This window comes from Aphelocoma coerulescens, chromosome 10 (assembly GCF_041296385.1).
Source record: "Aphelocoma coerulescens isolate FSJ_1873_10779 chromosome 10, UR_Acoe_1.0, whole genome shotgun sequence".
NCBI lineage: Eukaryota > Metazoa > Chordata > Aves > Passeriformes > Corvidae > Aphelocoma > Aphelocoma coerulescens.
This window is the reverse complement of record NC_091024.1, coordinates 7,310,937-7,333,913: the sequence shown is the minus strand read 5'-3', so window position 1 is coordinate 7,333,913 and position 22,977 is coordinate 7,310,937. Positions and strand designations below refer to the sequence as shown.

At 46.9% G+C, this 22,977-nt stretch overlaps 1 long non-coding RNA gene across 4 annotated transcripts; it reads right to left on the bottom strand.

Annotated features, from left to right (window-relative positions):
* Nucleotides 1–5,505: 5,505 nt before the first annotated feature.
* On the bottom strand, nt 5,506–22,352 carry LOC138116660 (uncharacterized). Of its 4 annotated transcripts, XR_011154277.1 has the most exons (6): nt 22,271–22,352; nt 12,190–12,287; nt 11,260–11,580; nt 9,917–10,022; nt 8,255–8,399; nt 5,506–8,056 (listed from the first exon to the last, which is right to left on the bottom strand). It is a non-coding gene; the product is annotated as an uncharacterized lncRNA (long non-coding RNA). The 4 variants fall into 4 exon arrangements; XR_011154276.1 differs by having other exon boundaries at nt 5,506–8,399; XR_011154279.1 differs by having other exon boundaries at nt 5,506–8,399; nt 11,260–11,564; nt 12,237–12,287.
* Nucleotides 22,353–22,977: the final 625 nt, after the last annotated feature.

The window sequence follows — 22,977 nt, the reverse complement described above, 5'->3', positions numbered from 1 at the left end:
CACAAACTGTGGCACCTCTGCTGCAAGTGGGAACAAGACCAACCACCAGTACTGAGGGGTTACTTCTCATCCCAGTGGCTGCTGGAGATTGCTGGGAACAGGATGGCAACTACAGATAATTCACAGTGCTTGGACATCTGATGAGAAGAGTTCTCTGTTTTGCTCCTTACCCAGCCTAGATCCCAGTCAGGGCATCACAGCCAAGTCAGGGCCAGACCAGGAGCCCTGGGATATCAAAAGGAGCCAAGGAGACAGGCCAGAAACAAGGTGAGAGACATGAGACAGGCACTCCCTGCCTGCCCTGTTCAGGTGGAGCTGTTCAGGAATACTTTCAGGTTTGGCTAATCCCCTTTCAGAAATACATATCAAGCACTGTTTCTGAAGGTCCTCGAGGCAAGAGAGCTTCAGCTATAAACCTCTGGCTACAGAGTGAAACTTAACCACGCTCAATTTACCTCCCCACCTGAGGGCACGTCAGTCTTACACTGGCTTCTGGAGTTTCAGGTTTACGGCTCAGCAGCACAAAGGACAAGAAAATGGATGATCTTGCATCTTGTCTGAAAGATGCAAGGTCAGAGGGGCTTTCCTTGTCTACATCAGGAAGAGGATTATAGATGATATTATGGGAAGGGGTAATTCCATGTGTTTGCAGCACCAGAGATGCTGGGAATTTGCTTTCCAGTACATCCCACCAGTCATTGTCACCACATGGGGAGATGCAAGGGACCAGAGCAGAGTAAAGGTGCACGAGGGCCACATGAAGATGAAAGGAATCAGATGCAGCCTTGTGCTCTAAAACTGGATACCAGTTACAGGTCTTCTACTCCTGAACACTCCCATTTCTTCCCCAACAAACACATTTCCACTTGATGCAGTGCCCTGAAAGCCACGTCTGGAGGCTCAAGCAACCAAGAAGACCCCAGGATTTGCACAACTCACCCCCAGCCAGGCTCACCACAGGCCACAGCAGAGGGGTTAAAAGGCTCCACATATGGCTCTCATTGCTCTTCCTTTTATCCTGGTCATGCCCAGCAGGAAGAGAGCTGGAGGAGGTGGGGAGAATGAAGATGGTTGGGAGAGGGTTAAACCTGAGGGAGGCAGGGAACAGCCTGGCCATGGGTTCTTAGCACAACCAGCAAGAAAGCTGCTCACCCACCTGCCTCAGGGGACTATTAGGGGACTGTGGTGACTTTCATCTCCAGGTCAGTAGTTCAAATCTGGTCCAAGTCAGGGACAACAAAGGTATTATGTGAAATTAATTGCTGGTCTCAAGTCCAATTCCTAGTGCACGTGTGTCCACTTCAGTAAAACTTGCACCAGCTAAAGGCCACTTGAGCACAAGGGCAGAGAAGTGAGGGCTGGGGAAGCTCCTGCCTCATTCCCAGAGGAAACCGCCCTTTGGTGACGGTCAGGGTGATCAAACAGTGCTTGTCCTGCTCTCTCCACTTCCAGAGCTATTGTTCTCACACCACATGTGCTTTTGCAGAGAAATAACTTCAAGATTTCTTGAACTCACATACATCAAGTCAAGAATTCAGTCATGAACAACGCCTAACATGATGCTGGAATCTTTCTTTTCCAAGGAAAACGTCTGAGATAACAGGATGGAGTTCGGGAGATTTGTAGGGCAGGGACAGACTTTTTGCTCCAATTTTTCACAGCCAGTAGCACAACAGTCCCTCACCCACGAGCACGGGAGTAAGAACCCATCACTGCTCTGAAGCACGGCCAGGCAGCACCGCGCTGGCTCCAGTGAGAACCAGTGCTCTCCTTTAAAAAAAAGCAAATGAAAACTTCTGACAGAAAGCCACTCGCTAAGATGTTTGAAACAGAAAGAAAAATACCAAAATACTTTAAAAAAAAAAAATCACATCTGTGGAAAAATGACTCAGCTGTTTTAACAGAGCAGGAAACTATGGGATGCAAATAAAAACAAATTGTTCGTGTTGGCAAACCGACAGTTCACAGCAATTGTGCTCCAGATGGCACCTCCATAGCAGCCCTTGGGACTAGGGGAAAACACACCAAAACCTGCCTTAGCTGTTCCTGGGGTGTCTTTAGGGCTGCCAGAAACAGCTGTACATACAGAAGGACACTTTTGTTTTCTTCCTGGACAGTGTGCTCCCAGCCAAGGGCTGAGCAATGACTTCAAGCACTGCCAGCATTTATTTTCCACCTTTAAACTGGACAACACCTCTGCCCATCTCCCACACTGGGGCAGGGCTGCTCTCCAGTCCCTAGGACAGACTCACCCCCAACCAATGCTCACCCATGACACACACCAGCTCCCTCACGTTATCCAGAAGCATTACCTTGTTTAATTCCTCTGTCAAAAATGACAGCAGATGGTCTCAGCTGGGAAATGTTGCTTGTCCCTGGAGTTACAGCCGTACCTCTCCTGACTGCTCGCCTCTCCCAATTAGGAGCAAATCTGCCTCCTGTCAGGCAGCAGTTCATTCTGCCCCTACAGCCCACCCCATACTAGCTCCCATTTAAAAATAAAAGATTGCCTTTTCTGAGCTGCTTATTGCTGCCTGCACTGACAATAATTCTGTGGAAATTGGTCGTTGCCACCGCTGATGGCCATTAGCATGCTGACCTGCTTTGACTTTGCCATCAGCTTTGAATATCAAATCAGTGATTAACGACTTCCAGTAATGACCCTGCCAGGAGCATCCCTGTGTTTCTCCAAGAAGGTACCCTCTGAACTAGATCATTACAGGAGCTTGTCATTCATCAGCAATTTTAAAGCTGATAAGTCAGCAGCACACACTTGGGGACAAGGCTGTGCCACTTTCCCTGATGTCTGTGGTGCTTTTCCTTTTTCACCAGCAGAGACAGATAAAATTCATATGGTTATGGCCAGCATTGTTTGCTTAACAGCACCTGAGAGAATAAAATGAGGAGAATCACTCCTTACTTGCCCCCTTCTGAACCTCTTTCCGAAAGCCTTAATATTGATCATCTAAGGCTCTGATTCAGAAAAGCCACATTAAATCCAAAATTTGTTGTGCAGTTATAGCTCAAAGACACAATAAAAAAATATATCATGCACTATTTCAACAAAAATGCATTTTTTGAGTGCCAAAAAATATTGGCAGATTAATTCTGACAGCTTGGGTGCCTATGTTGTGGTAAATAGCAACCAGCTCCCTCTGAGCCTGCTTCCTCAGCATGCAAGTGTAAAACCAGTGCAAGTCCTGCACATGGCAAAGATGATGTAGATCAGGAGCATCACTGACCAGTGCAATGCACAAAGCCAGTACTAATGGGAACACAGCCTCAGAGACAGGGTGCTGGGCAAACCACACCTTTGGTCTGCCCAGCTACCTTGGCTGATCATAGAAAAACAAAGCTTTAACAAAGCCTGGGCCAGAAAACCCTATCCAAGGGTTTAAAAGCATCCGGTCATCCCTTTGATACTTTTACAGGGCTTTCTAAAGAGCTCCCTGGAGTTGCATCAAGCCAAAGCACTGTAAAGAGCAGGTGAGCCATGCTTGGAAGCTGCCTTCACATCTGCAAGTGCTTTATGGTCCTAAAGAGGAAGAAAGAGGAAGAGGGGATCCTCTAATGAGGTTATTACCAGTGTTTGGCACTGCAGCAAGGCCGTACAATGCCTGCTGCTCTCCTTCCTCCTACAGGAAAGGAAAACCCTTTGTGGGAAGGATGTAAAGGGTTCTGACTGAGACAACAAAAGTACCAGCTCTCAGTAGAGAGTCAGGGCCATGGAGCAGTTTGGCAGGCAAAGGAAAAGCTTCAGGTATTCCCAGCAAACCAGGAGCAAAACAAACAGCAAAGATTCTTCGCCACCAGATGTGCTTGTGTGTTTACAGTCTAGATTTACCTGGCAGACTAATTTAAGCTTGTGGGACTGCATTTGGTGCAGAACCACTCCATGCCTCAGTTTCCTTCTTATTTACAAAGGGTTAACTCTGACTCCAGGACAACCACAAGTTCCTATTTCCATCTATTCCAACGGTAATAACCAGGTCCCAGGAGGAAGGAAACCATCAGGCAAAAGCCATCACTCACATCAGCATTGCCAGCAGGCCCAGAGACACAGAACAAAAAGCTGCTCTCACTGACCCCTTTTCCCCACACAACACTGACAGAGTCTGATAGAGCAGCGAGTACAGAGCTACCCCAAGCTCAGAGAGACACCCTCATCCTAACACAGGGATGAGCCATATCCTACTGCAGGCCCCCCAAGACCCCCCTTCAATCACACCAGCCCCTGCAATCCCTGCAGACAGCTCTGCATCTGACAGCTGCGACTCAGCAAGGGGGGAACCAGAGCCACAGCACCATTTCCTCACAGCCTGTGCTTCCACACACTCCCCTCCCAGCCCCACTCATTCGTTGGGAAAGCATCACAGCAGAAGAAGAAGGACGCAGCTCTGGTTTTTCCTTACAAGTCGTTGAACAAGCAGACAGCCATCAGGAAGCCCTGCCAAGGCTCCCTTCTCTCACCTGCTGTTGGGAAACTTTCTTCTGGGTATTTTTGCTTGTTTCATTGCAACCTCAACCCACAACACATCGCTTGGTTCTATTTTTGAATTCTTCCACTTGCCTCATAACACGTTTCCAAATCATGACAAAAAAACCAAACAAATAACAACAAAAAAGAAATCAATAACTCAAACCTTCCCCCTTTCCAACAACAGCTATTTCCTTTTCCAGCCTCCCTTTAGTAAGTTCGGTGAGGAGCCAGCTTCCTCCAAGGCTCCCATCAGAGCTTCTTATCAATTAGGGTAATTGGCACCCAGCTGAGCCTACCTCCCAGTTGGGACCCATTAACACTCAATCAAGACAACCCCAGGCCCTGCCCTCCTCCCCGTTACAGCTCTCCTCTCTATCAGTACACAGGTCTGTGCACAAAATCCTCTCGAGGCCGTGTGGTTGTCCGTCTGTCCATCCATCCCCGTTTGGAAAGGCAGGGATAATGATAATGAGTGTAAGGAGCAGGCAGTACTCCCGGGGAGCTTTGCTCATAGCTGTTCTCTAGCACTCGGGGCATGCAATTAGCCTTGCCCCCGTGTGACACACAGGACAGCCCAGCTTTTTGAGGGAAAGGTGGAGAGCTGGGAATTGTGGGGTGCCCCATGCAGACCTGCCTTGCTCTTGGTGGCAGCAGGCAGGGGATTAGTTCCCGGTGCCCTCTGCTAAGCACTAGGTCTAGTATCTCATGCTGGTGAGAACAGCAGCTCTGATTTCCATGGCCCTGGGTACACCTAAGTCACCTTTCCAAGGGCTTTTTTCCTTTTATCTAATCACAAGGGTCAGAAAGCAAATAACAGCAATCTGACATGCAGGAAGCAAAAGAGCTCCATAATCTTCTTTAACCTTGTGATTTCTTTAAAGTCTGGATTTACTTAGCTTGGCTGTTTGGAGCTGATGTCCTGGGACACTTTCAAGTGGTTGTAGGAGGCAGAAGGCTGGCCCAGTTGTTTTCTGTGTCCTCTCCTCCACCACTTCCATGAAGTCCCCCAAGGCTGCAGCCCCTCTTAAACCTTGTAGCCATGAAAACCAAAGAAAACAGCTTTCCTCTCCCCTCTCCTTGCCATGAATCCTCTCCCCACTTGAAGCTGTCAGCATTGTGCAGAACCCCTCCAGCTACTCCCTAAACACGCTTTAAACCCCCTGTCAAACCCACAGGCTCACATGGTTTGATCTGCATCCACCTGTCTCTTCCAGAGCCCTGTCTTGCTCGGTTGTGCAGCTCTGAGCAAACCCAAGCTGCCAGGCAGCAGCACATGTTCCTCCCTTGCCCTCCTCTGTGATTTATTTCTGTGCCACACATCTCCAAACAGCACATCAAGGTTTGGTCTACTTTTTAATATATACGTGAAAATATCCATGTCGGCATTTCCATGTGTGTATAAAAGCAGGGGGACAGGGAAAGGGAAATTTGTCACATGACCTTGCAACTCAGAGCCAGCCAGAAAACATTTCTTCTACCATGTTTCTGAAAATAACTGGCGCACATTTGACTTCAAAGTAATAAACAGTACAGACATTTTCCAGCCATATTTTTATCACTGTAGGAGGACACAGCAGGAGACTGGGTTAGTGAACTAGTTTTCTTCTCTGCTGCTCATGTTCTGGATGAATTGAAGTAGTACTTCCAGAAAAATTATCTGTTCCCAGGTGAAAATCTCTTTTCTTTGCCCCTTCTCTTCTCTGCTGTCCAGGAGGTTCGGGGAATTCACATCAGCATCAAGCAGTAGTCAGTCCCATATCCCTGCTGCTATCCAGCCCACAGGAGAGGGAAGAATTGGCACTACCCTGAGAGAGGGGCTCTCTGGCTCTGCCTGGTGCGTGGATATCATCTGTCTTGAGTATCTGAAGTAATTTACTTCCCATTTTTGAGGTGTTTGTGCTAATGATACTAATTTATGTCCAGCATATTAGACTCCTAGGGATTCTTGTCAGGACTGACCTTCTGATCACTCTCCTACTTAAGCCTGATTGTATTCTGCTCGTGTTTTGAGATCTGCCGTGTTATGCCTGATGCCCTAATGACTGTACTGCTGCTGTTATGAGCAATCTGCTAATTGGCTGCCCTGCAGTCCCAGATGCCAGAGCCCACTGACAGCATCACCCCACAACTGGTCAGTCACACACAACCCACCCGTATCCACCATGCCTGGCATTCCTGGGGATGCTGTGAAGGTGATGTGGGTGTGCTCAGGGTGTCCCAGAGCTCCTAAGCACAAGCAGCAGTGAATCCTTACGTCAGTGAGCTCATTCACAGGGAGCAGACTCTGCCTTGTAAGAGCTCCCTCAGGAATTCTTCACCAAACTGTGGGTCAGGGAGTGCTAACTAAGCCGAGGAGAAATACCTTGCACAACAGACCTGGGACCTCATCTGGGCTGTGTGGGCTCCATTATTTCCATCCTGCACTGATAATAACAAGAAAAGATGATTACAGATATGGCCACGCTTGCGTGGAAGTAAGAATCTCCTGAGGTCTGTGGCCATCCTCAACATTCACTCTTTCGGCAATCTCATGAAAGATATTTAACCATGCCCTGTCTGGTTTCCCTCCTGCAGCACAGCTTATCTATCACACAGAAAATCGTAGCAGTTCAGGTTGTCCCTCAGGTGACAGTGAGCAATGCACCCCACTTTGCTCCCTCCTGAGCTGCCCCACATCAGCGTGGGAGCCTGAGTCTCTCCATGTGGCACATGTGTGTCTTAACCACTACTTATGGCAAAGCAGCAATATATTCTAAGAGTTGTGTCCTAAAATTGAGCCAAATAATCACCTGACCCATCCATTAAAAAAAACCCCCAGGTTCTACATAAGGTTTCCTTTCATATGTGTATGGACCAGGGAGAAACAAGTCCACACTTTTGGATGGAAGGTAAAAAATTATTTATATTCTTCTCATTAGATAATTTTTTGTATTTTTTTTTAAATTAATAACTTCACCTGTTGCTGAACTGCAGCGATTTTTAGGAAGATCTTGGCCAAAAAAGGCAGACAAAAATACCTCTCCCAGTTCCTCCCAAGGAAAGGAACAGGTGAAGGGGCCATCCACCATCACATCAAAGCAGAGCTCCCCGCTTTGTAGTGCCATGAATGAGACCCGTTTTGTCCTCCTAACAAGTGGGTCCCGTGTGGAAGAGGGACACATTGATCCTCCAGCCTACTTTTAACGCCGCGGCAAAACCAATCAACTTGATGTCATCGACGGCTTTTGAGACGCTGACTAAGGATCTCTGGAGGGCGGAGGGAACAATACAACCTGGAAAGCTCTCCTTCCTTTCAGCCTGCCCTGCACTTCCCCTCTCTACTTGTTCTCCTTCTCCTCTTTATTAAGCCGCTTTTGTGGGGCTTTCACCCATTCTCTCCAGCAGTGAAAAAGTCCAAGCGAGCGAATCTCCTCCTCCTCTTTTTTTTTTCTTTTTTTCTTTTTTTCCTCCCCTTTTCTCTTATCCTTTTTCTAAGTAGTGCTTGCAAGGGATGCCGGTGGGGTCCCTGCCACGCCGCTTTGTTGGCTGTGCCGGCATTGTGCTTCCCGAGGCGGTGCAGGTGCAGCGGGGTTTTGTCTGGGTGTTAAACACGGGATAATTAGCCGGAGGGAGGGGAACGGGCATGGCGGCGGCAGCATTCATTACACAGAGACATTCAGGTTCCACAGGAACCGGGATCTGCCCGCTAAGCGCAATCCTGGCTCCTTTCTACCCCTGCTGCAAGACAGGAGAGATTTTGGGAGGCAGGATCACAGCCGGCGTGGTTTCACTCACCGCCTCTCCTCTTGTGTTTGGCACAATCAGGGAAGACATCTCTGATGGGAAGAATAAATTGCCATCAGCTCTTCACAGCACTTCCACACCCCGGGAACAGTGAAATGACATATTGGTACAGGAAACCAGAGAAAGAGACAAAGACCTGTAAAAGAAACACAAATAATCTGCACATAAAACACCACAGACAGCCCTGGCATCGTGGGTTAATGAGTTAGGGTCTGCCCTGACTTCAGCAGTTTTTCTTTGCAAGCTCTCATGAAAATAAATCTATAATGCACACCATATGCAGTTTATGTGGTATTCGGTCTGGATACTTATTTTGAAAGACAAGAGTCTTCACTTGGTTTCATTTGTCACTAAAAAGGAGAAAGAAGAGGCATAAAATAAGCAAAAATGGGAAAACTTTGACCCAAACCCAGAATATCTATAGCAGCAATTCCACGAAGCAACAGATATAACTTTCATCCCAGGTATTGCTGTGTGCTCACTCCGAGATCTTTGCCACCAGCTCCCTTTAGAGCAGCACTTGAACACTCATCGAATAAACCACACTGATGCCTGTGAGATGGGCACAAACCCCCGGGAGCTGGTGGAAACAAAAAGGGAAGTTGTTGGGAGTTGAGGACCACACATTCCCTCGGGTCCTCCGACCTCGCATTTCCAGAGCGTGAGCCGCTCCTAGTTCACATCTCCCATTTGTAAGCCCAGCCAGGTCAGAGTAAATCCCGTGTTGATTTAGCAGCATTTTACATTTACTTTGGACTCACTTTGTGCTGGTGTGAATAACTGCATAAGTATCAGGCAATCAGGGGAGCAAAGATGTGCAAGTAAAGCAAAATAAACCATACAAAAATCTGGAAAGGAACAGTTCCAAAAAGTTACTCAAATATTTTTGATCTGCAGAAATTAGGCATCCACATTAGGTCTGGGTCTAGGTGAAAGTTGCAGATAATTCTCCCGCAGTCCAGGTCAAAATTAAGAATCTCATCTTTTTTCCCCCATCAAGCAAAGGATAGTTCAGCAGAGTCTGTGTTTGTGGGAGTTTTCCACAAAGGGTTTCAGGCAACATAAAATGTTCCTGGCACCATTTTCAGCTGTGTGTCCCAGAGACACTTAACTCTGTACTTAAATCAGGTTTAATAGGCTGCGATTGTATTAAATAAATACCAGCTGAACTGATTATTTAATACGCAGTTATAGCTGTTTAACAGCCATGCAATTGACTGTTACATCTCAATAAACGTATGTTTTTCATCGATCACCTAGTACTTTATTTCACATCCCATAATTTTCCTATATAACTCTTGGACTTTGAAAGCATTGCTGGGGGTTGCCCCAGCCCGCCGTGCTGATCCCGCTCGCAGCAGGAAGGTGCCCAAGAGCTGTTGCCTTTCCAGGCACTCATCGAAGGTTAGGTCACTCCCTTCCACCTCCTCCCTGCGTTTTCAGGTGATGTAAAATCCCTCTTTGCATCCCTCCCAGCCTTGTCCAGCTGCTCCACGCCGGTAACACAGCTGCATCCTTCCACCCCGGTGCTGGCCTCCCCGCAGGAAGTCAGAGATCATTCTGCTCTCAACAGGCTGTAAAGAGTTTAAACCTTCAAGAGCCTCTAGAAACGTATAATCCGGATTTTATCCTTTAAAATTCATAGTTCCTCACCCATTGATGCTTCCCAACTGATACTTGTGCTCTCCCCTTCGCTATCACTGTGCCGGCAGCTCTTCCGAAGGCATTTACTCAGCTAAGTGGCATCTTCATCCCGGCGCTGTCAGGCGTTTGGAATGATCATGAGATACATAAATAAGAAATTGTTTCTAAAAGCTGCATCTCTTTGCAGCTCAGCGAGGGGAGTAACAAGCTGTTATAAAAGCACATTTGCTGAGGTCTGACAACCGCACCACGGGTTGTGTGCAGAGCTGGTTACCCCAACTAATCCCTGCACTTCTCCAAAGGCAGTGTCAAAATAAAAATGATACATATGCGTATTTAATTACCTGCCGATGTTGCTATAAACAAAATGGGGTTTTTAAGGGATACATTTTGCAAAGGCTTTTAGCTGAGCATCCGTAGAAACTGCAGGCAAAGCCATTTCCATGTATTATAGCAGTGGAATTTCAATGTTCCACCAGAAATTTCAGGGGGACAAATAGCAAATAGCAGGTTATTTGCCTGATTTGTGCATGTCAGTGTAAGGTCAGTGAGCCTGAAAATACAAATGTGATTCAAAAAGTGTCAGGGAAAAGAATAAAAAGATGTTTTGCACTGTTTAGAACTGCCTACTCTGTCAGAATAAAAAAGACAAACCCCTCCACATTCCTGGCTGTCACAAGCTGCACTTTCCTATTCAGACCCCAGCCCACCAAAGCCAGTAGATACAAATGCTCAAGAGCCAATAAACCCTCCTCAGGATTTAGCACTGGGTAAGCAGATGATAAGGAATAGACAATTCTTTGTTATAACCATACGTAGCCCCCTCCTTAAAATGCCCTGACACGATTTCTCAGGCGATAAATCAGCTTTCTTTTGCTGATGTGCTAAAGCCCATCTACATACCATAAAAGCTTCTTTTCCCTCTCCATATTCAATATCCCTACTATGGCTTTAATCAAAAGCAAGAGCACGTGCATGAGAAGAGAAAATGCAGATCTTGCACTTCTGAGAAATAATTCTTTTTGCAACTTAATACTCCTCTGAGCAAGTGGAAAAGTCCCATCCTCACCCAGCCAGCATGATCTTTATTTGCTTTATATTTTCCTGACACAGTCACAGCTCTGCACGGTTCCATCATATGGTAGAGGTATTAATTCACTATTTCCTGCATTATACAATCCCCACTTCCTTTCCAGTTTTCTCACTATAATGATGCTATAATAAAAAACAGAGGTAATAATGAAATTGGAAAATAGTGTAATTTCTAGCTGGCTGGAATAGAGCAGAGCTCTGGAAGCTGCCTTGCTACTGACTTAGTAGATGAGGGTTTTGAACAGTGTTTGAATGACTACCTGCAAACCGCCTCGAAAATCTGCCAACGCAGCGTTACTGGATCTCCAGAGCAGCAGACCAAGGACTGACTCACTGATGGACAGAGCCAGGTAGACCAAAGATTCAACAGCTGGGGGTTGTGTTCAATACTGACAGCAAAAGTCCCTCAAATGGGGCAGATTTTGAGGTCGGGTTATAGCTGCTCTGTACTCCAACACAGTAAGGAGTCCAAGATGCAGGGATTGCCTCTGCTCCCAAATTCCTCCTGCTGAACTAGCTGGATACTGCCACATCCCTGGCATGGGCTTTGCTCCTCCTGATTGCACTGGAATAAACAGGATCTGAATCAGGACATTAAAATGAAGATTTTAATGAGCAATTTGGAGATAACATTTCCTTTCAGCACACCCAGAGACACACCTTTCCCCGTAAGCTCTGCCCCTCATCTGATTTTCAACACTTCATTCATGCACCCATGACAATTTCTTATACAGTTGCCTTTTCCCGAAAGAAGTCCTCATGATATGGTTAAAGATACCGATCTCCTGGCTGCCTGCAGCTTCCAGAACTCCTAATACCAGGGGAAATGGCATTTCAAAAGCTGGATGCTCCTGGGAAATGCAGTAATACCAAGGAGAGAGCTTAGATGCTTTTCTTGACCAAGCAGAAGAAATACGCTCCTGCTCCCACTGCACAGCCACAGAAGCAAATGTGAGGAAGGGAATGCCATCTCCAGAAACTGTGACAATGACAGCTTCTTGTGTAATCAGCTAAATCGGGATTGGAGAAGTTTGGCAGGTACCAGTGGAAAGCACACCATGGAGAAGGCCGTCCTCAGTGCCAAGGACATAGGTTTCAAGGTCTCTGCTCCATGGGCCCCTCAAGCTGAACCTCTGGGCTCACCTTCTTCTTCCATTAACCTCCTCCAAATGCCTCATTTTATGCCTCACCTTCCACCATGGGAGTGCAGAGTCAGTCAGGACAGCTCTGGCCTTACCCTTCTCCAGCAGAACAGTGGCTTTGCAGAGGAAAATTTACCTCTTCAGCTCTGTGGAGAACAGGACAGAAACACAAAATGTGGGATGTCTTTTATGGACACCAGCTGGAGCAACCCTCCAATGTGGGGCTTACCCCTCCACGACCCACAAGGAAAAGCTGGGCAGAGATGAAGGGGCGACAGGGGCTCTTGCCAAGCTCTGTGAGCTCACACTGAGCAGCCAGACCTGCATCTCATGCAGAGACACAAAATCCTCATGTGGAAGAAAGTGTGAGAGAATAACTGCTGTGCTCATCTGCCTGCCATGAAACAGGAGCCTGCAGCCCAGCCCTGCCCAGCTTCTGCAATTACAGAGAGCTTTGGGGGCAATAAACAGCACCCAGCTGGTTGCAGAGCACTTGGGTTTCCGTGTCTGGAGTCTTTGCAAGCTTTGCAAGCACGGACTTAACAGGGAAACATATTTCCACAGGTGATGTTGAACTGCAGCTGGGGGGAAGTGGTGGATGCCTGGATGGATGGAGTGCAAGATGTGGGATGGATGCAGAGACACCAGATCTCTCACTGGTCAGAAGGCAGGAATGAGATACAGCCAACCCTGATTACCAGCACAGGTAGAACTGAGCTCCTGGGGAGGTTACAGTGAGAAGTGGCATCCTGCACCCCTTCCCACAATAAAGGAGCACTGGACATCCTGCACCCCCTCACCCGGCTGTCAGCACGCCCCACAGGTCTGTGCAGCTGCAGAGAAAACTCCCCATAGCAGAAGCAGATCCCAGACTGCATCAGCTACTCTGTACATTGAACAGAAATGCACACCATCCATCTTCCCTCTGAAGGGAATTTCATGCCACCGCTTCTGCTTTTTGATCCAATAGCTGTCACCTGAAACAGCCAGTGCTTCCAAGCACAACCACAAAGAGAGAGACAGTTGCTTGATGCAGCACTATTCAAAATCTGCCCAAACACATGATGGATACAGCATCTGAGTGTTTTGACCTTCAAATCTCTTCCTCAGCTTTTCCACAGTCTGCAGTCAGATACAATGGTTGTTTCATTTATTCGGGGTATGTGGGCAGAGATAGGTGTCTGTTGACTGATGGTATCAGGTTGCATAATTTGCTTTTAATTTATATCTGTCTTCCCAAAGTGTCTAGTGGGGAGAATAAAATAGATCTGAGGATAAAACAATGGCTTCGGGGCGGGAGGGATGTACAGAACATACAGTCCTCTGCTCCCCACACACGTCAGCCTCTGCTGAACACCTCAACAGATATTAACAGCTCCTGTGGGCTTCAAACTATCATATAAGCTAGAAAATATGCCTAAGTGGTTAGAGCCCAGCTAGAAATGGTTTTGGAGTAGATATCAGAAAACAAAAATCTGGGATTGTACTAAACTGCATGCCCATGCTAAAGGGATGCTCAGGCGAGCCAAGAGCCAAGGAAGTACAGAGAGAGCAGGTGTACCAAAGCAAGAGAGAGGTCAGGACAGGCTCAGGCACACCACACCATCCTGTGAATTCCTTGGCTTTTGGGAGGGAATGACAGGCCCCGAACAATGATATCCTGGCATGGGACAACAGGTTGTCTGGGAGCGGGGACAAGGACAGGCACATCAGGAAGCAGAAACTGGCCATTAGGGCAAAACGAGCAGGAGCAAGACCCAGAAGAACAGCTACAGCACAGGGCACGTTGGAAAGGTGAGAGCAGCTGGTGGGATTGCCCAGCACCTCTGCCAGCCACAGGGACTGGCCAGTCCTAGGCCTGCCAAGATTGCTCTGGACCGTCTGGTCGTTCACCAGACAATCTTTTTGAGACTTTCATTAAGATAACAATCTCTTCACTTGCCAGTGCACAAGTTTGTTGTTTCATTTACAGCTCCTTCTACTTTGCAGAGACCGGCAGAATGTGTTAATTAATCCTGAGGTGCTAAGAATTTTCTCAGCCTTTGTAGTCACACCTGACCTCTGCATCTGCAGAAAACCACCCCCTTTTAATGCACTTATCACCAGATTTCACTGCAGTCATATTCAGTCATCCTGCCTCTGCCTTGGCCTTCTGGAAGCAGGCACATGCCATCTCTGCCCTCCTAACCTACCCACACACATCAGCAGCTCACCTTTCTCCTTATGAGGGGAAAGATATAGGCACTGCCTGGCACCTTCACTGTGTGGCCACCAGTCTGCATGGGCATATGAGTAATGTTAAATTCAAGCACAAGGGTAAGGATCTCTGTTTGTCCCTACCAGCATCCTTGCCTGCTCACAGGAAAAGAATCTGTATCTTCTCCAGCTCAAGACCCTCTTATATCACAGTGATGATCAGCTACTCTTTACTTTCTCTATGGTTTCTTTTTAGCACATAAAACATGTTACCCAGATTTAAATTGTCCCTGTGCACAAGGCAGCACTAGGGCATTCAACCCACCTGGATCCCCCTCTTTGCCATTCAAGGCTTCCCTGGACTCAGGATTCAGTTTATGACAGGCAAGAGCCCCTGAACTGCTTTGCACTGCAGGATTGTACCAGATAATCATTCACACACTGAATTAACTTGTCTGAATCCCAGTAAAGATGAGGAATCAGTATATAAAAAGTCCCATGTAAGCCAAATGTTCATCCAGTTTGATTTGTTTTAAATGCCTCAGCTCACGTCAAGTCTCAGCTGGGATCTGACAGCTTATTTCCACTAACTGGGGTAAACCCAAATATCTCAGAGTCAGGGAGAAATATTCAAAATAATTTTAATAAAAGCACTGGGCACTCCCAGCTCCATCTCTCACACTGGAAGGAAGGAGCCCTCTTCCTTGCTTATCTGCCACTGTTTGCAGCCTGGTCCTGCAAGTAAAGCATGGCCAGCGAGGAAAAAATATCCATCCCAACATCTGAACCTCTCCATGCCTTTGGTAACTGACCTGACTCACTACCTCATTACAAAGCACAGCAGGACTATAAGCAAAAATGCAGGGGAGCCTGAGACCAGCAGAGAATTTTAGCTCCAGAAAGTAACAGCTGCTTAGAAACAAAGCAATTTAGAAGTAAAATGAAATAAAGTAATTTAGAAGTCAAACAACATAAAGAAAAAACCAGTAAGATCCAGAGTGAGATCAGAATATTTTGAACATCCATCAGATTCTGAATCCTGATTCAGCAGGTGAATAAGCCATCCAAGGGGCATGTCTCTGTGGGAGGATGAACAGTCCCAGGAGCCAGGACAACGCTCAGAGAGAGAACAAAACTGGAATTTCAGCAGAGCTAGCCAGGATGTCAGATTGGGTCATATAAAAATGATCTCTCTTACTCTTGCACTTGGTGAATGTTGGATCCCAACAGTGGGTGAAGGACCCCCAGGCTTTCAGGTTTGCTCCATACACAAGTGAGTCTCAGGAGAGGTGGGATGGGATGAGCCACCCTCTGTGCCAAATTAACTTGATAGCCAGCATTTGGTTACTCAAAGCTGGCAACTGTGGGAAACCCTTAGAGACTTCTCCCTGGGGTATCTCCACTAGTTACCTAGAAACCCAGGCTGAGTTTTATGAGCAGAAAATATGTTGGGAGGCATGTTTGCCTCATCTGCTTTAAAAAAGAGCTATTTTCCCCTTTTCCCCACCCAGCAATTTCATTAGTAGAGAACTATTTATGGGCTTTAACTACCCCTCTTCTTCTTTGCAGCCTGGATTTCCCAGCCTTAAGAACATCCCAGCCCCTTCCACTTCCAGCATTGTGGCCTCACCCAGAAGCAATCTGTGCAAGCTTCCATGGTATCCACAGGACTTTGTGTGAATAAGAAGCCCTTTATGAGCCTAATACCTCTGCATGCTGTGCTGAGACCTTAGAGAAAACGACTTGTGAGACAGACTTTGGTGGGGAGGGGGTGGGTGGGAATGGTTAGGGGTGAGGGCAGCCAGCCCATGATTGAACCCAGCAAGTTTTCCAGTTGATTATCCCCTCCTTTTGTCCAAGATCGTGCTGAGCTTTCTTTGCAGCCTGTTCGCTGACCATCACAGAGCCAAGTGCCCAGCAGCCAGCACTGGCTGCTCGTCATCCCTGCGTGCCAAGCAGGGCGCTCTCCCTTCAGCCATCGGCTGGGGGTTGCAGGAGTGATTTCCCAAAGTTAGAGCATCGCTTTAACAAAGCAAAAAGGGGGGCTCAGTGGCAGGGAGGGAGGCCAGAGTGTTAGCCTTTCACCTCTGGAGGCCGTGGCTCAAATCCTGGCTCAGGTTACCAAAGAAAGCGAGTCTGATGCGCTCCTCCCTCCCCGAGCAGCCAAGCCAGCAGATGTGCTGCACACCACACTCGGCCCCAGCATCCACATCCCTGCATGGGATGTTCATGCTGCAGCTCCACTTCCCGGGAGCTTGGCCAGACTGACAGTTTCATGGCTACAAATTGCCAGTGCAAAGGCCAGCAGCACCTGAAGCTGTGAAGGCAGGCTGGGAAATATTTCCCCCCTTTTTTCCTTGCGTTTGCTCATCTTTCATCTCCAGTCCAAGTGGACCAGCTGAAAATTTACTGATCTTTTCTCTCTTTGTCATTCTGAAACTCTCTGTGACAAATGAGACAGCTAAAAATATAGAAAAAAATATAGTTTAACTACAAGCTAGCTAGGATCATCACTTTTCTGTAGGGAACTCTGCTTTATGTGGGTTGAGCTGCTAGGGGATTTATTTCTTTAATTACACTAGAAAGAAGCAAAAAGAAATGATTCTGGAAAAAAAAACAACCCTGAACTCAAAAATCATCTCAAGCTCCTCAGACTGTTCCTGGAGATAAGGCTGAGCTTGGCACTCAGAAATGTACTTTTAGAGAGGAAAATTTTTGCTATTCTTCCTTATATTTAAGCATAGCCACCAGCTGTGAATTTTTGCAACAGCTTTCTGGGAACAGTGTCAAGGACAAAAATACAGCTTTGGAGATGAAGGTAGAGCAGTTCAATGAAAGTTTAAGAAGTGGCTGCCAACAGGAGAGATGGGGTTTTAATTTTATCTGAGATGCAGCCTACTTAAGGGTCCAACATAAGTTTAAATTATTTGCATCTATAAAATGTTCTGGTTTGGTTCAGGAAGAAATGAAGCTGAAGTGTCCTTCCAACCAGCTGATCTCCTGGCAGTCACAGAGAGGACATTTTACAGGGACAGTAGACTTCTCAGCACTTCCAAATTTCTTGCTTCCTGACTTAAAGAAAAGTGGGATTGCTGAGGTTTGATTCATGGTGAGGTAAACATTCAGATGCTTTTGAGACCAGGTTGGATGGGGCATTGAGCAACCTGGTCTAGTGGGAAGTATCCTTTCCCATGGCAGAGGGGTGGAACTAGGTGAATTTTAAGGTCCCTTCACGCTGAAACCATGCTGTGATTCTCTGCAAGTACCGGTGAAGGATGGGGCAGGAGAACAGCTGGAAGCGAGCTGCAAATTGAGTTACCAGACAGGTTCAGCGCTTCTCAAGGCCAGACTCATGGACCATGCACAAGATCAGTTCCCACAGCTGCGTTCCAGGAGAAGCCAGTCAACCTCAAGTAGATCAAGCACACCAGAGGCTCACCCCTCCACCAGCACAAACCTCCAGGGACTTACTGGCAGCTTTCCTTCATGTCCTGTGCAACCTCAGGCCTTACACAGCCCACTGTGGGTGCTCCCAGCAGACCTGCATGCTGCATACAGCCAGCCTAGAGTCAACCAGTGTGAGCACAAGGTCTGAATCTGGGGCTCTGGGCTTTTGAACCCACCCATCTGTCCATGCAGGCACCCCACAGGGGCTGAGCACAGACGAGTGAGTTTTCCCTATGAAATCACCACTGCTTTGCAGGAAGCAGGGACCACCAGGGCTGTCCAGCAGACACAACCCACTGGTGCGATTTTAACTTTAGGTATTTCTTTTCCCTTCATGAAGGAAAAAAACAAATACAAGACCTTTTGCACCTGGTGAGGAACGGCTGTTTGTTTAGACAGCCAAATGAAGTCATCGCTGAGACACGATGCCCTCACACCCCCTTTAATTCTCACTTGCCAGAAACCAGAATGGAGTGAAATGACCCATCACCATCCACAGCTGTCTGATACAACCAGGAATGTTTCTGCCTCCTCCTCGGTCTCCTCTAACCATACAAAAGCCAAACTTATCACTGCCACTTAACACAAACAAAAAAGTCATCTCCCTAGAATGAAAAGGAGGTGGAAATTACTGCACAACCAATTTTTCCTGCAGATTGCCCTGTGAACCTTCTAATGAAGGCTACAGCATCCCAGCCTGCCGTGCTCTGGGGTCTGACCAAAGCATTACTCCAACCCCCAGCCCAAGCAAAACTGCCCTAAAGAAGCTCCACACTCAACACTACTCCTCAAGACAAATAGAAAACTAAGCATTTTTAATTGGCATTTTAAAACAAAGGCTTCTAATATCCAGACCATTAACTTGGCTGTGAGGCTTTCACAGCAAAACTTGTTACCCACTGCGTTTTGTTGTCACTAAGATATATTAAACACTATTAATTGTGATGCCTTGCTATTATGCTATTTGGAGACTTGCCACAAGCCTGCTTCCGCCCAACCTGTATTATGCTGTGAACCTTGGAGGCGTTTTAAACATCTCATGCAAAATTCATGAATGTGAAAAGGAGCCCGTCTATGTTTCCAACATCTTGAGGGGCTGGGGAGCCTTCCTGAAACCCATCTCAGTTCAGGGCTCATCCTTAGCAGCTACTACATCTCAATCCAACCAGCCAAGCCCTCTCTCAAGCCCCGATGATTACCAAGGTCCATATGCACCTTCCTTCTAATGAATATAGGCTTATGGACATCTCATGCATTATTTACCAAGGTGTGCTTATTATGATTGCAATGATTTAAGGCAGTTTGTTACAGGCACAGCTCTGAGTGATTTCGATCAATAGAAGAAACAAGAACAAGCCAATCTGCATAGAACAACAGCCTGGGTCCTCAGGGGCTGTGCTTCCCTGCTTAACCCTTCCCAGCCTGGCACAAAAGAGGCTTGCACTTGTTGGCTAGACACAAAGAGTTGGTTTCCCTCCCTCTAGCCCTCCCCACTCTAGTCAGGTCTTCAAGAGGGTTCTGCAGCTCCTCCAGCTGCTTGTTGGGCAGGATCCCACGTGCTGGCACAACATTCCTCATGGTATTTAACATGCACCTTGCATGTGGCTATAGTCCATTCATTAGGATATGTCATGCCCCACCTCCAGGCCCCATATACAAAACCTCCACCTCTTTTCCCAGACATGAATTTAGAAACGGTGGCTTTTGCTGCCAGCTGGCAGATCCCAGGTTCAATCCCCGAGGATGGCTAAGGCAGCAGGTATGAAGCAATTACTGCAGACAAGTAGCTGGACACTACTGCCAGCTGAAGCGGGGAAGGAACTCCCTCAGCAAGAACTGGAAGGTGACAGGGAGTGGGATGTAGAGCAGTTTTGTGGCTTTCCAAGTTTACAGACTGAGAGGTCAAAACTCTATACCTTATACCTCCTAATGTACAGAATTACGGCTCAGCATTTGCTCTGTGAACCCTGGGAGCTGCAGCAGATCTCTGGACCAGTCAGGATGACCCAGTGATGTTTCTGCAATGTCCCACCACAACAGCGTGAGGTCCCAAATGCCAGAAACTCCTCCCCTGTAGCACAGGGAGCAGGTAACTATGACCTCTGGGCAGGGCAGGGGTGTGGTTTAAGGACAACCAATAAACACTGCTCTGTATTTTCCAAAACTCCTCACATCAGGCGAGTCTGGGGATGTCCTTCCCCACTGAGTCTCAGACTGGTCTCAGCTCACTTCGCTTTTACATCGGCGCTTCGGATCAGACCCAGCACACGGGAAATATATTCATTACTTCAAAGGGGAAGCAAACAGGATGTCTGGACAAAGCACCAAATAAAAGGCTAATGACACAAATGGATATTTAATACAATGACTTCCTCTGATTATCCTATAAGGAAACACTTCAAATGCTGTCCATTTTCTACATCCTGCATCACTGCAACATGCTTCAGAGGCTGGGAGGGACTTTTCCACACCACACACTGGTCAGGTGGGGCTGTGCCCTTACCTGCCTGCTGCAGACAACTTGGTACATCATGTACAGCCTGCACGAGTGGCTCAGTGCCCTGGGATGCTCTGCCAAGCAGCAGGATGGGAGCATTTCTCCTCCTTACCATCAGTGCTCAGCATCTCCAGCACAGTGAGGAGGGTGCCAAGGCATTGCTTTGGTGGCTGATCACCTTATGAAACAATTCCCAGTGATGCAGAGGAGACCAGAGTTACCTTTCCCCCTCCACTCCATCCCTGGGATAGCCAGCAAAGCACCAGGAGCTGGGGATAGCACCAGCACTGCAAAGCACTCCTCGGGTTCAGCCCACAGGACTGTCCCACAGCCTGAGCCATCCCCAGGGCACGTCTGTGCTGGGGGGGTCACTGAACAAACAGAGTTTATCCCAAATCCCTGCTTAGATTAAACCAAGACAGGATTTCATTAGCACAGCACTTGTTCTGCTGCTGCTGATCTCTCTGGAGAAAAGACAACTGAAGCCTTTTGCTTTATGGCAACAGAAGGGAAGAGACAAGAACAAAGTGGTTCAGTTTAAAAAAAAAAAAAAATTGTTTCCAGAGTCACCATGACCTGACAATTGCTTTGGGTTAAACTAAATCCAACCCAATTGGTCAAAAAGCCAGAGACTTCAATATGTAGGATTAAGCTTAGATTTCTTTTTGCTGGCTAGAGAAGCCTGAAAAACTTCTCTGTAGAAATTACCTTTCATTTCTCTTTAATCTTTTGATGCAAAAAATTCAAGGGAGAGTTGAGCTCTATATGGGTACTAAATAGCAAAATAATGACACCATTAGGAACACAAAGCTGAATGCAGAAAGCTCCTTTCTAGTTTAAACTCATAGGTTTTGTTAACAGTTATTTCATTCCAGTGCCTAGCCAGCACTTTGTTTAAAAGAGGTCTTTGTTAATATTTTGATTAAGTTAATAAACATTATTAGGCAAACTTGCCTCTACACCGCTAAGGAAGACCTCCTAGCAAAACCAGAAGAGAACATTTCACAGTCCTAACAATTCTCAGATAACATAGGAGAAACAAAAAGGAAATTCCCTCAACATCAGTAGTCTTTAACCATTCCAGCAAAATTAAATACATAAATTAAATGAAGTCTAATTAAACAGTAAATTTTATTACAGGCTATTTTCAAGGCACTGTTTTTCCAATAAAGGAAATCTATAGTCTGGGGAGGAAGAGGAATACTTTCTAATGTCTTTTGAAGTCCGACTTTCTTCCAGCAATTTATACACTGTTTGCTGGGATAATTCCACCAGAAAAAGAAAAAAGAAAAGACCAAACAAAACTAAAACCTCTTCTCCATTTCTCAGCAACATCCTTGGGCTATAACTTGTTTTTCTGATGCAATAAAGAGAGTTGTGACCAGTACAGCCATCCCTGATAGCAATCAGACTCTGGTATCTTTGTACATGGTGTGAATTATAGTTATTTCTGTACCAGTGATGCAATAGCAGCCTTCTACCCATCCTGAGTTGTTCCTAAGCTCAAGGGAAAAAGGTTCATTCAATCCCATCTTTGCTGTACAGCTGCTTTAGGAAAGAAGCCAGTGAATGTTCCATCCCAGGCCAAGAAAAATAATTTTTAAGGATGAGATAAGACAGAATTTGATCCTGTGTTTACAGCCCGCCTTGCAACAAAGACCAAGCCACCAGACCTGTGGGAAAGCTTCTCTGTCTCACAGAGCACCAGTGGCACCAAGAAGTGTTTGCCCCAAAGAGTGAACACTCCTCCCTAACACCTTTCCTGGAGCAACACAAGGGATTAGCAGGTCTCCTTATTTGATAGCTCAAAGCTCCCTATTGATTCCCAACTACAGCTGACACCAAGGAATTACAATTAGTTGCAGTCAGTTTTCCCATCGGGACAAAGCTGCTGGCAGCAACCCTCAGCAGGCAGAGCCTGTGGTCCCATTATCTGCTCACACAGCCCAACACAAAGGGACAAATCAAGATGCAAAATCAGGAAAACACCTTCATTCAGATTCAAGGCCACCTCCTCCTTCTCCCACAGGAGCTCTAGGCTCTATCACCTCCTCCAGCCTGGGAAATAAACTCCTCTCCCCTCACAAACGAGCTATTTCAACAGGCTGCAGCTGATGCTTGGCCGCTTACTCGCATCCACCTCCAGCTGCTGGCGGATCGCACAGCAGAGGAGGTTAAGTGTCACTGGGGCTTAGCAGCAAGATTGGACCTGCCCTTCTCCAGCTGCATCCGTTGTGCTCTTGGGGCTGGGCCAGGCTCGAGACAGAGGATCTGACGGGGTGGAAAAGGAAATTCTGTGCATTCCTCATCCATAGCCTACATGCCAAGTGAAATGCAGCGATGAGCAGCCAGACCGGAGAGCTTGTCTGAGGCATGGTGCAAGCTGCAGAAATTGCAGTGGTTTAAAGCACTGTTGTTGAGCTGGGTCCAAAGAAACCAGACTGCTGGGGGTATGAAACCATTAGTGCTCCAGTAGTACTACTGCAACAGGTGAAATGTAGGAGGTATGTAAATCCCAGGATGCACCCTCCGAAGACTGAATTCTGGCTTAGGAAAAACACCTGCTTCAAAATGTTCTGAGCATGTGATTTTAATTTTCTCTGACCTTTTTGTGTCTCTCCTTAGCCAGGCACAAAAATATCCTCCTCAGAAAAATTTCTGCCTGGAAATGATGGTCCTCTTTCCCCAAGTCCTTT